Raw genomic sequence first — 13133 nt, 5'->3', positions numbered from 1 at the left:
TGGCCTCCACAATCACCCGACCTCAAACCAATTGAGATGGTTTGGGATGAGTTGGACTCCAGCCAACAAGTGCTCAGCATATGTGGGAACTCCTTCACAAACAACAGCATCAGACAGCTGGTGACCATTCAGCAGATCCTCCGGAACAGGTGTACGTTCTTTCATGAACTCCCAGTTGTCACGGAGACAGAAACAGTTCAGAGGAGGCTTGTAAAAACAACATGTTGAACGCTGTCTGTCATCCACATTCAGTCCTGAGAACCAACGCCCAAAAAAGCTGTTTTCAAGAACATGACCTGAGAACTATATCTTCAGTTGGACACTCTATGGATTGAATCCCAGCCCAGCTATGACAGGCTGTAAGTCCTGTCTAAGTTGTTGTCGCTGTACTGCAGGATTTTACCATCCTATTCGTTAACATATGTAGCTTATTAAGAAATTAAGTTCATGAAATCAATAATTTGCCAGTGACAGATGAAATTCATATTCTGACAATCTCTGAAACTCACTTAAATAATACATTTAATGATACAGTGGTAGAAATACATGAAATGCCAAAGGTGGAGGTGTGGCTGTTTATTTTCAGAACCACATTCCTGTAAAGCTTAGAGACGATCTAATGATAAATACTGTTGAAGTTAATATGGCTACAGGTTCATCTGCCTCACCTAAAGCCCATTCTGGTGCTAACAGTCAGTATCTGGATAATATGTGTGAAATGCTTGATTTTGTACTTTTTATTTATCTGTTATTTTACCAGGTAAGTTGACTGAGAACACGTTCTCATTTACAGCAACGACCTGGGGAATAGCTACAGTGGAGAGGAGAGGGATGAATGAGCCAATGTATGTAATATCGGAGAAGTATATTTTCTGGGTGATTTAAATATTGACTGGCTCTCAAGCTGCGCCCAAGAACTCAAGAACAAACTTCAAACTGTAACCAGTGCCTGCAACCTGGGTCAGGTTATTAATCGACCTACCAGGGTATTTACAAACAATACAGGAATGAAATCATCAAATCATCACCCAATTTTTCAGTTTTTGATTTGTTAAAAAAGTTTGAAATATCCAATAAATGTCGTTCCACTTCATGATTGTGTCCCACTTGTTGTTTATTCTTCACAAAAAAATACAGTTTTATATCTTTATGTTTGAAGCCTGAAATGTGGCAAAAGGTCGCAAAGTTCAAGGGGGCCGAATACTTTCGCAAGGCACTGTATGTTACTAGCCTTTTCTCTGCCTGTACTGTTGCCCCTTTGGACCCCCTGTGTATGACCTTCTGGCTGCCCCTGGACCCAGCTACCTGCCTCCTCCTGTGTATGCCCTTCTGCCTGCCCACGGACCCAGCTACCTGCCTCCTCCTGTGTATGACCTTCTGCCTGCCCCTGGACCCAGCTACCTGCCTCCTCCTGTGTATGCCCTTCTGCCTGCCCCTGGACCCAGCTACCTGCCTCCTGTGTATGACCTTCTGCCTGACCCAGCTACCTGCCTCCTCCTGTGTATGACCTTCTGCCTGACCCAGCTACCTGCCTCCTCCTGTGTATGACCTTCTGCCTGCCCCAGCTACCTGCCTCCTCCTGTGTATGACCTTCTGCCTGCCCCTGGACCCAGCTACCTGCCTCCTCCTGTGTATGACCTTCTGCCTTCCCCAGCTACCTGCCTCCTCCTGTGTATGACCTTCTGCCTGCCCCTGGACCCAGCTACCTGCCTCCTCCTGTGTATGACCTTCTGCCTGCCCCAGCTACCTGCCTCCTCCTGTGTATGACCTTCTGCCTGCCCCTGGACCCAGCTACCTGCCTCCTCCTGTGTATGACCTTCTGCCTGCCCCTGGACCCAGCTACCTGCCTCCTCCTGTGTTTGACCTTCTGCCTGCCCCTGGACCCAGCTATCTGACTCCTTCTGTGTATGACCTTCTGCCTGCCCCTGGACCCAGCTACCTGCCTCCTCCTGTGGTCCTTTACTAATAAACACCTGCTGTGCCCTGTGCTTGAAACCAGCTCTCTGTCTCCCCTCATGTTCATTACGCAAAGTTCCAAAGGCTGGGCCTAATATAGTGTATAAGAGGTTGTAGTGATTCCTATATTGTTGATGTAAAGAATATGTGCTGGTCTGTGGTGTGTAATGAGGAGCAACCAGACACTGCTGGTCTGTGGTGAGGAATGAGGAGCAACCAGATGCTGCTGGTCTGTGGTGAGGAATGAGGAGCAACCAGACGCTGCTGGTCTGTGGTGAGGAATGAGGAGCAACCAGACGCTGCTGGTCTGTGGTGAGGAATGAGGAGCAACCAGACACTGCTGGTCTGTGGTGAGGAATGAGGAGCAACCAGACGCTGCTGGTCTGTGGTGAGGAATGAGGAGCAACCAGACGCTGCTGGTCTGTGGTGAGGAATGAGGAGCAACCAGACGCTGCTGGTCTGTGGTGTGTAATGAGGAGCAACCAGACGCTGCTGGTCTGTGGTGAGGAATGAGGAGCAACCAGACGCTGCTGGTCTGTGGTGTGTAATGAGGAGCAAATAGATGCTGCACTTGACATATTTATGAAATTGCTTATTCCAGTTACTAATAAGCACACATTAAGAAAATTACTGTAAAAACTGTTAAATCCCAGTGGCTTGATGAGGAATTAAAAAATTGTATGGTTGAGAGGGATGAGGCAAAAGAGAAGTCACATGACTAAACGGAATGAAAAGAATATGAAACAACACTATGAAACAAAGATAAATGACAAAGAATGATATAATTTTATTTATTTTTATTTTTTTGCAAAAAAGGCCAACTCTGTTCCATCATTGATCCAGTTGGCTCATTCATCGCCAAACCCACTGATATTGTCAGCTACTTTAATTCTTTTTTTTTTATTGGCAAGATTAGCAAACTTAAGCATGATATGCCAACAACAAACACTGACGCTACACATCCAAGTACATCTGACCAAATTAGGGAAAAAACAAGCGTTGTCATTTTGAATTCTGTAAACTAAGTGTGGAAGAGGTGAAATAAATGTTGTCTATTAACAATGACAAGCCACCGGGGTCTGACGACTTGGATGGTAAATGACTGAGGAGAATAGCGGACGATATTGCCACTCCTATTTGCCATTTCTTCAAGCTTACTAGAAAGTGTCTCAGGCCTGGAGGGAAGCAAAAAGTGATTCCCCTATCTAACAATAGTAAAGCCCCCTTAACTGGCTCAAATAGCTGACCAATCAGCCTGTTACCAACCCTTAGTAAAGTTTTGGAAAACATTACAAACTATTTTAATTTCATAATTGTGCACTCTCCTCAAACAATAGAATGGTATTCTTTCACTGTAATAGCTACTGTAAATGCAGTTAGATATCTGCCCATATCAGATATGTCTATGTCCTGGGAAATGTTGTTGTTACTTACAACCTCATGCCAATCACATTAGCCTACGTTAGCTTAACCGTACTGCGGGGGGGAGGTTAAAGTTTTGTACATTAACCCCAAGTGTAAAATAGTAAATAATGGTTACTTCTCAGGAAGTATTGAGTGAGGAGGAGTCTTATGTAGTCTACCAGAACTCACGTGATGTTCTCTACCAGAAGTCATGTGATGTAGTCTACCAGAAGTCATGTGATGTAGTCTACCAGAAGTCATGTGATGTAGTCTACCAGAAGTCACGTGATGTTCTCTACCAGAAGTCATGTGATGTAGTCCACCAGAAGTAATGTGATGTAGTCTACCAGAAGTCATGTGATGTAGTCTACCAGAAGTCATGTGATGTAGTCCACCAGAAGTCATGTGATGTTCTCTGACAGAAGTCATGTGATGTAGTCTACCAGAAGTCATGTGATGTAGTCCACCAGAAGTCATGTGATGTAGTCCACCAGAAGTCATGTGATGTAGTCCACCAGAAGTCATGTGATGTAGTCCACCAGAAGTCATGTGATGTAGTCTACCAGAAGTCATGTGATGTCATCTACCAGAAGTCATGTGATGTAGTCTACCAGAAGTCATGTGATGTAGTCTACCAGAAGTCATGTGATGTAGTCCACCAGAAGTCATGTGATGTAATCTACTAGAAGTCATGTGATGTAGTCTACCAGAAGTCATGTGATGTAATCTATCAGAATCCATTTGCCAATCCCAATCACTGGACTTTTAATTACAGTCATGCAATCTTAAATCAATCATTCATTATAATATTTTCTCCACTCTCCCCTCCCTCCCTACCTCCTCCATTGTCCCCACTTCCCATTCCCCTCCCGTTGTCCCCATTCCCCTCCCGTTGTCCCCACTCCCCACTCCACTCCCGTTTTCCCCACTCCCCATTCCCCTCCTGTTGACCCCACTTCCCATTCCCCTCCCGTTGTCCCCACTCTCCTCCCGTTGTCCCCACTCCACATTCTCCTCCCGTTGTCCACACTCTCTTCCCGTTGTCCCCACTCTCCTCCTGTTGTCCCCACTCTCCTCCCGTTGTCCCCACTCTCCTCCCGTTGTCCCCACTCTCCTCCCGTTGTCCCCACTCTCCTCCCGTTGTCCCCACTCCCCTCCCGTTGTCCCCACTCCCCATTCCCCTCTCGTTGTCCCCACTCTCCTCCCGTTGTCCCCACTCCCCACTCCCCTCCCGTTGTCCCCACTCCCCACTCCCCTCCCGTTGTCCCCACTTTCCTCCTGTTGTACCCACTCCCCACTCCCCTCCCGTTGTCCCCACTCCCCTCCCGTTGTACCCATTCCCCTCCTGTTGTACCCACTCCCCACTCCCCTCCCGTTGTCCCCACTCCCCTCCCGTTGTACTCATTCCCCTCCTGTTGTACCCACTCCCCACTCCCCTCCCGTTGTCCCCACTTTCCTCCTGTTGTACCCACTCCCCACTCCCCTCCCGTTGTCCCCACTCCCCTCCCGTTGTACCCATTCCCCTCCTGTTGACCCCACTCCCCATTGCCCTCCCGTTGTCCCCACTCTCCTTCCGTTGTCCCCACTCCCCATTCTCCACCCGTTGTCCCCACTCTCCTCCCGTTGTCCCCACTCTCCTCCCGTTGTCCCCACTCTCCTCCCGTTGTCCTCACTCTCCTCCCGTTGTCCCCACTCCCCTCCCGTTGTCCTCACTCCCCATTCCCTCCCGTTGTCCCCACTCTCCTCCCGTTGTCCCCACTCCCCACTCCCCTCCCGTTGTCCCCACCCCCCATTCCCCTCCCGTTGTCCCCACTCTCCTCCCGTTGCCCCCAGAACCAGAACGAAGAGCTCCAACTTCTCTCTTTGCAAGTTACGGACACGTCTATGGGCCAAATCTCCCCTTCCACTTCCGAAATTCAAAAGATGCTAACACCTGCATAATCGTGATTTATCCAAATAACCAGTGACAAACACTGGAACTATCGCTGCTCTGTATCTTACGCATCTCGTTTTATCATAACGCATTTACGGTGCCATGTATGTTTATATAGTCAGTCCATGCGAGATTAATAATTCATTAGGAAAATAACTTCTTAGTCACCTATTAGCTGCTACTGGTTTAGTGCAACAGCTGTGATTGGACGCATGGTACCACTTTAAAAAAAAAAAGTGTTGAAGACTTAGACCAATAGCAATCCTCAAAAAGATCTTTCAGCTGAGTTGTTGACGCATTAGAGCAACATATGGGTTAAACTTCAACAAGAGACCGTAATCTTTACTTAGAATAAGGAGAAAATGCATAGAAGTGAATGTGTGCCTCCGATTGGGCCCTGGTCAAAAGTAGTGCACTACAAAGGGAACAGGTTCCCATTTGACCTGGTCAAAAGTAGTGCACTACAAAGGGAACAGGTTGCCATTTGACCTGGTCAAAAGTAGTGCACTACAAAGGGAACAAGTTGCCATTTGACCTGGTCAAAAGTAGTGCACTACAAAGGGAACAGGTTCCCATTTGACCTGGGCAAAAGTAGTGCACTACAAAGGGAACAGGTTGCCATTTGACCTGGTCAAAAGTAGTGCACTACAAAGGGAACAGGGTGTCATTTGGGACGAACATTTGATATCAACAACATTCATTGCATCTAGTATATCTAGGTACTTAGGTCTTGTATATCTAGGTACTTAGGTCTTGTACAGTGCCTTGCGAAAGTATTTGGCCCCTTTGAACTTTAACGACCTTTTGCCACATTTCAGGCTTCAAACATAAAGATATAAAACTGTATTTTTTTGTGAAGAATCAACAACAAGTGGGACACAATCATGAAGTGGAACGACATTTATTGGATATTTCAAACTTTTTTAACAAATCAAAAACTGAAAAATTGGGCGTGCAAAATTATTCAGCCCCTTTACTTTCAGTGCAGCAAACTCTCTCCAGAAGTTCAGTGAGGATCTCTGAATGATCCAATGTTGACCTAAATGACTAATGATGATAAATACAATCCACCTGTGTGTAATCAAGTCTCCGTATTAATGCACCTGCACTGTGATAGTCTCAGAGGTCCGTTAAAAGCGCAGAGAGCATCATGAAGAACAAGGAACACACCAGGCAGGTCCGAGATACTGTTGTGAAGAAGTTTAAAACCGGATTTGGATACAAAAAGATTTCCCAAGCTTTAAACATCCCAAGGAGCACTGTGCAAGTGATAATATTGAAATGGAAGGAGTATCAGACCACTGCAAATCTACCAAGACCTGGCCGTCCCTCTAAACTTTCAGCTTATACAAGGAGAAGACTGATCAGAGATGCAGCCAAGAGGCCCATGATCACTCTGGATGAACTGCAGAGATCTACAGCTGAGGTGGGAGACTCTGTCCATTGGACAACAATCAGTCGTATATTGCACAAATACAGGACCATTCTGGAAGAAAACCTGATGGAGTCTGCAAAAGACCTGAGACTGGGACGGAGATTTGTCTTCCAACAAGACAATGATCAAAATCATAAAGCAAAATCTACAATGGAATGGTTAAAAAATAAACATATCCAGGTGTTAGAATGGCCAAGTCAAAGTCCAGACCTGAATCCAATCAAGAATCTGTGGAAAGAACTGAAAACTGCTGTTCACAAATGCTCTCCATCCAACCTCACTGAGCTCGAGCTGTTTTGCAAGTAGGAATGGGAAAAAATGTCAGTCTCTCGATGTGCAAAACTGATAGAGACATACCCCAAGCGACTTATAGCTGTAATCGCAGCAAAAGGTGGCGCTACAAAGTATTAACTTAAGGGGGCTGAATAATTTTGCACGCCCAATTTTTCAGTTTTTGATTTGTTAAAAAAGTTTGAAATATCCAATAAATGTCGTTCCACTTCATGATTGTGTCCCACTTGTTGTTGATTCTTCACAAAAAAATACAGTTTTATATCTTTATGTTTGAAGCCTGAAATGTGGCAAAAGGTCGCAAAGTTCAAGGGTGCCGAATACTTTCGCAAGGCACTGTATATCTAGGTACTTAGGTCTTGTATATCTAGGTACTTAGGTCTTGTATATCTAGGTATTTAGGTCTTGTATATCTAGGTACTTAGGTCTTGTTCCATATCTAGTATGGAACACATGTCTAGTATGGAACACGTGTCTAGTATGGAACACGTGTCTAGTATGGAACACGTGTCTAGTATGGAACACGTGTCTAGTACGGAACACGTGTCTAGTACGGAACACATGTCTAGTATGGAACACGTGTCTAGTATGGAACACGTGTCTAGTACGGAACACGTGTCTAGTACGGAACACGTGTCTAGTACGGAACACATGTCTAGTATGGAACACGTGTCTAGTATGGAACACATGTCTAGTACGGAACACGTGTCTAGTACGGAACACGTGTCTAGTACGGAACACGTGTCTAGTAAGGAACACGTGTCTAGTATGGAACACGTGTCTAGTATGGAACACGTGTCTAGTACGGAACACGTGTCTAGTATGGAACACGTGTCTAGTATGGAACACGTGTCTAGTATGGAACACGTGTCTAGTACGGAACACGTGTCTAGTACGGAACACGTGTCTAGTATGGAACACGTGTCTAGTATGGAACACGTGTCTAGTACGGAACACGTGTCTAGTACCCAAAACGTGTCTGGTATGGAACACATGTCTAGTATCGCACAAGTCTAGTATGGAACACGTGTCTAGTATGGAACACGTGTCTAGTATGGAACACGTGTCTAGTATGGAACACGTGTCTAGTATGGAACAAGTCTAGTATTGAACACGTGTCTAGTATGGAACACAAGTCTAGTATGGAACACATCTGCCTAATGACTGAGCTGGGGCTAGATTTTAAATCTGAAGACTGTACAGCATTATACATGCCCCCAAGTCAGATTTGACTCGGGGACAGGACCTAAGTACCTAAACATCGTCTCACCTAAGGGTCTACACATTGTCTTACCTAAGTACCTAAACATCGTCTCACCTAAGGGTCTACACATTGTCTCACCTAAGTACCTAAACATCGTCTCACCTATGGGTCAACACATTGTCTCACCGAAGTACCTAAACATCGTCTCACCTAAGGGTCTACACATTGTCTCACCAAAGCGCCCCCTGATGCTTTTATCCTTAAAACCTTTTAGGGATAGGGGGCAGCATTGGGAAGTTTGGATGAAAAGCGTGCCCAGAGTAAACTACCTGTTACTCAGGCGCAGAAGCTAGAATATGCATATAATTAGTAGATTTGGATAGAAAACACTCTAACGTTCCAAAACTGTTAAAATAATGTCTGAGTATAACAAAACTCATATGGCAGGCGAAAACCCGAGGAAAATCCAACCAGGAAGTGGGAATTCTGAGGTTTTGTAGCTTTCAACTGAATGCCTATCGAATATCCGTCTGTGGGATATAATAATATCATATATAATGTCTGTGGGGTCAGATTGCATTCCACTAGATGTCAACAGTCTTTAGAAGTTCAGGCTTCTATTGTGAAAGCGAAGCAAATAAGACCAGTCAAAGTAGTGGCTCAGCTGAAAGCGTTTAGTTTAGTCACGTGCGTGGCCATGAGCGCGATCTCCGTTCCCTTTCCTTTCTAATGAAAACAGTATTGTCCAGTTGAAACATTATTGAATATTTATGATAAAAACACCATCGTTTGACATGTTTCTACGAACTGAAATGGAACCTTTTTGACTTTTCGCCTAGACTTTGTGTCCGCACTGTGTATTTGGATTACTGAACTAAACGCGCGAACAAAAAGGAGGTGTTTGGACATAAAGATGAACTTTATCGGACAAAATGAAGATTTATTGTGTAACATGTAGTCCTGGGAGTGCCATCAGATGAAGATCATCAAAGGTAAGTGATACATTTTATTGCTAATTCTGACTTTTGTGACATCTCTCCTTGGTTGGAAAATGGCTGTATGGTTTTTGTGGCTAGGCGCTGTCCTAACATAATCACATGGTGTGCTTTAGCCGTAAAGCCTTTTTGAAAGTGGTTGGATTAACAAGAAGCATCTTTAAAATGGTGCATAATACTTGTATGTTTGAGGAATTTTAATGATGAGATTTCTGTTGTCTGAATTTAGTGCCCTGCAATTTCACTGGCTGTTGGCGAGGGGGGACGCTAACGGAACCCCCTTCCCAGAAAGCATAAGAGTCTATTGTTAACCTGTTTGTCGATCCAATTAACATAATAATAAAAAAATTGGTCTGTTAATAAAGGAAGGGATGTTTTTTTTTGTATGCGTCTCAATCCACTGCATCCACCTTCAGTACCTGTTTGGACACACCTTCTCAATCTATCACATATGACCCAGATGCAAAGTGTCGAAGAAACAAGTTTATTTCTAGTACAGAGGCAGGCAAACGACAGGTCAAAGGCAGGCAAACGACAGGTCAAAGGTAGGCAGATGTCAATAATCCAGTGAGGTAGGACAAGGTACAAAACGGCTCAGGGTCAGGGGTCAAAACCAGGAAGGACTAGAGAACAGGAGCAAGAACCAAACAGGAGCAGGGGAACAAACGCTGGTAGGTTTCATGAAACAAAACGAACTGGCAACAGACAAACAGAGAACACAGGTATAAGTACACATGGGATAATGAGGGGAGATGGGCGACACCTGGAGGGGGTTGGAGCCAAGCACAAAGACAGGTGAAACAGATCAGGGTGTGACACATTCAAGAGTTTTTTTTGCTATTATCTACATTGTAGAATAATTGTAGAATAATTGTGAAGACATCAAAACTATGACATAACACATACGGAGTCATGTAGAAACCAAAAAAGTGTTTAACAAAATAAAATAAATGTTATATTTGAGATACTTCAAAGTAACCTTTGTCTTGATTACAGCTTTGCAAACTCTTGGCATTCTCTCAACCAGCTTCATGAGGTAGTCTGGAATGTATTTCAATTAACAGGTGTGCCTACATCTGTATATGGATGAGAGATGGATGAGAGAGCTTCCTACTGCTTGAGATATGTTGTTGATGTACATTGAGAAGGACGTGGGACCCTGGGGTACTCCCTTGGCTGACACAGCAAATGCTATGACAATTTTTAGGTCCTTCCTCTGTAGTGATGTACTGGGCCGTATGCATTACCCTCTGTAGTGATGTACTGGGCCGTATGCATTACCCTCTGTAGTGATGTACTGGGCCGTATGCATTACCCTCTGTAGTGATGTACTGGGCCGTATGCATTGCCCTCTGTAGTGATGTACTGGGCCGAATGCATTACCCTCTGTAGCGCCTTGCGGTCGGAGGCTGAACAGTTGCCGTACCAGACAATGAAGCAACCAGTCAGGATATGGTGCCGCTGTAGAACTTTTTGAGGATCTGAGGACCCGTGCCAAATCACCTGAGGGGGAAAAGGTGTTGTCGTGCCCTCTTCAAGACTGTCTTGGTGTTTATGGACCATACTAGTTTGTTGGTGCCCTCACCCACCAAGATATGAGGAATACCTGTGTGAGAGCGCTGTTCATTGACTACAGCTCAATGTTCAACACCATTGTCCCCTCCAATCTCGTCATCAAGATTAGGACTCTTGTGTCTGAACACCTCCCTCTTCAACTGGATCTTGGACTTCCCGACGGGCCGACCCCAGATGGTGAGGGCAGGAAACATCACCTCCACGTCGCTGATCCTCAACATAGGGGCCCCACAGGGGTGTGTGCTTAGTCCCCTCCTGTACTCCAAATTCACCAACGATTGTGTGACCATGCACGTCATCAACACCACGACGGCTTGATCACCGGCGACGATGAGTCAGCCTATAGGGAGGAGGTCATTGACCGGGCAATGTGGTGCCAGAACAACCAATCCCTCAACGTAAAGACCAAGGAGCTGATCGTGGACTAGAGGAAACGAGCACGCCCACATTCACGAGGCTGTAGTGGAGCTGGTCAAGAGCATCAAGTCACTAAAGACTTAAAAATATATATATACATATTTTTTATTTAACCTTTTTTAACTAGGCAAGTCAGTTACGAACAAATTCTTAATTACAAATTCGACCTACCCCGGCCAAAGCCTAAACCGGATGACTCTGGGACAATTGTGCACGGCACTATGGGACTCCCAATCACGGCCGGTTGTGATACAGCCTGGAATCGAACCAGGGTCTGTAGTGACGTCTCTAGGACTGAGATGCAGTGCCTTAGACCGCTGCGCCACTCGGGTGCCCGAGGGTCCAAACACACACACACACACACAGTCGTGAAGAAGGTGTGACAGCGCCTCTTCCCCCTCAGGAGGTTGAAAACATTTGGCCCTCAGATCCTCAAAACGTTCCACAGCTGTACCATTGAGAGCATCTTGACTGCCTGCGTCACTGCTTGGTACAGCAATACCACTACCCTGCATCACATGGGGCTACAGAGGGTGGTGCGGACAGACCAGCACATCACTGGGACTGAGCTCCTTGCCATGGGGCTACAGAGGGCGGTGCGGATAGACCAGCACATCACTGGGACTGAGCTCCTTGCCATGGGGCTACAGAGGGTGGTGTGGATAGACCAGCACATCACTGGGACTGAGCTCCTTGCCATGGGGCTACAGAGGGTGGTGCGGATAGACCAGCGCATCACTGGGACTGAGCTCCTTGCAATTCGGAACCTCTATATCATGCAGTGTGAAAATCATTAAAAGACTCCAACCACCCAACCGCCATACACTATTCTCTCTGCTTCCGTACGGCAGGCGGTACCGCTGCATCAAGTCTGACACCAACAGGCTCTTGGACAGCTTCTATCCCCAAGCAATAAGACTAAACAATAGCTAACAAAATAGCAATGACAGAGCTTGAAGAATTTTCTAAAGAATAATGTGCAAATAGAGACGTACCCAGAAAGACTCACCGCTGTAATCGCTGCCAAAGGTGATTCTAACATGTGTTGACTCATGTGTGTGAATAGTTGTGTAAATGTTGGTGTTGGTGAGATTTTTTATTTTTTTTTATCCATTTCAAATTCAGGCTGTAACACAGCAAAATGTGTAATAAGTCAAGGGGTATGAATACTTTCAGAAGTCACTGTACATATCTACCTCAATTACCTGGTACCCCTGCCTATCGTCTCAGTACTGGTACTTCCTGTATATAGCCATGTTATTACCTCGTATCCCTGCCTATCGACTCAGTACTGGAACTTCCTGGAACTTCCTGTATATAGCCACGTTATTACCTCGTACCCCTGCTCATTGACTCAGTACTGGTACTTCCTGTATATAGCCATGTTATTACCTCGTACCCCTGCTCATCGACTCAGTACTGGTACTTCCTGTATATAGCCATGTTATTAGCTCAGTACTGGTACTTCCTGTATATAGCCATGTTATTAGCTCAGTACTGGTACTTCCTGTATATAGCCATGTTATTACCTCGTACCCCTGCTCATCGACTCAGTACTGGTACTTCCTGTATATAGCCATGTTATTACCTCAGTACTGGTACTTCCTGTATATAGCCGAGCTATCATTACTCATTGCTATCATAGATGTATTTATTCCTTGTGTTACAATTTTTTTCCCCTTATTATTATTGTAATTTTTTGTATTGTCTTCTGTATTGTTGTGAAGGTCCCTTTAGTCTACGCGTGTTGTTTACGAAGTGTGACAATTCAAATTAGATTTGATTTGATTAAACCAAAAGAAGTGGGGCTAATGTGTAACTTTGAACAATTCCCATAAACAGGAAGACGTAGTGCTGACGTGTAACTTTGAACAATTCCCATAAACAGGAAGACGTAGTGCTGACGTGTAACTTTGAACAATT

The sequence above is a fragment of the Oncorhynchus mykiss genome, chromosome 32 (assembly GCF_013265735.2).
Source record: "Oncorhynchus mykiss isolate Arlee chromosome 32, USDA_OmykA_1.1, whole genome shotgun sequence".
In the NCBI taxonomy this organism is placed as follows: domain Eukaryota; kingdom Metazoa; phylum Chordata; class Actinopteri; order Salmoniformes; family Salmonidae; genus Oncorhynchus; species Oncorhynchus mykiss.
The sequence above is the reverse complement of the archived record's forward strand: the minus strand, read 5'-3'. Positions refer to the sequence as shown.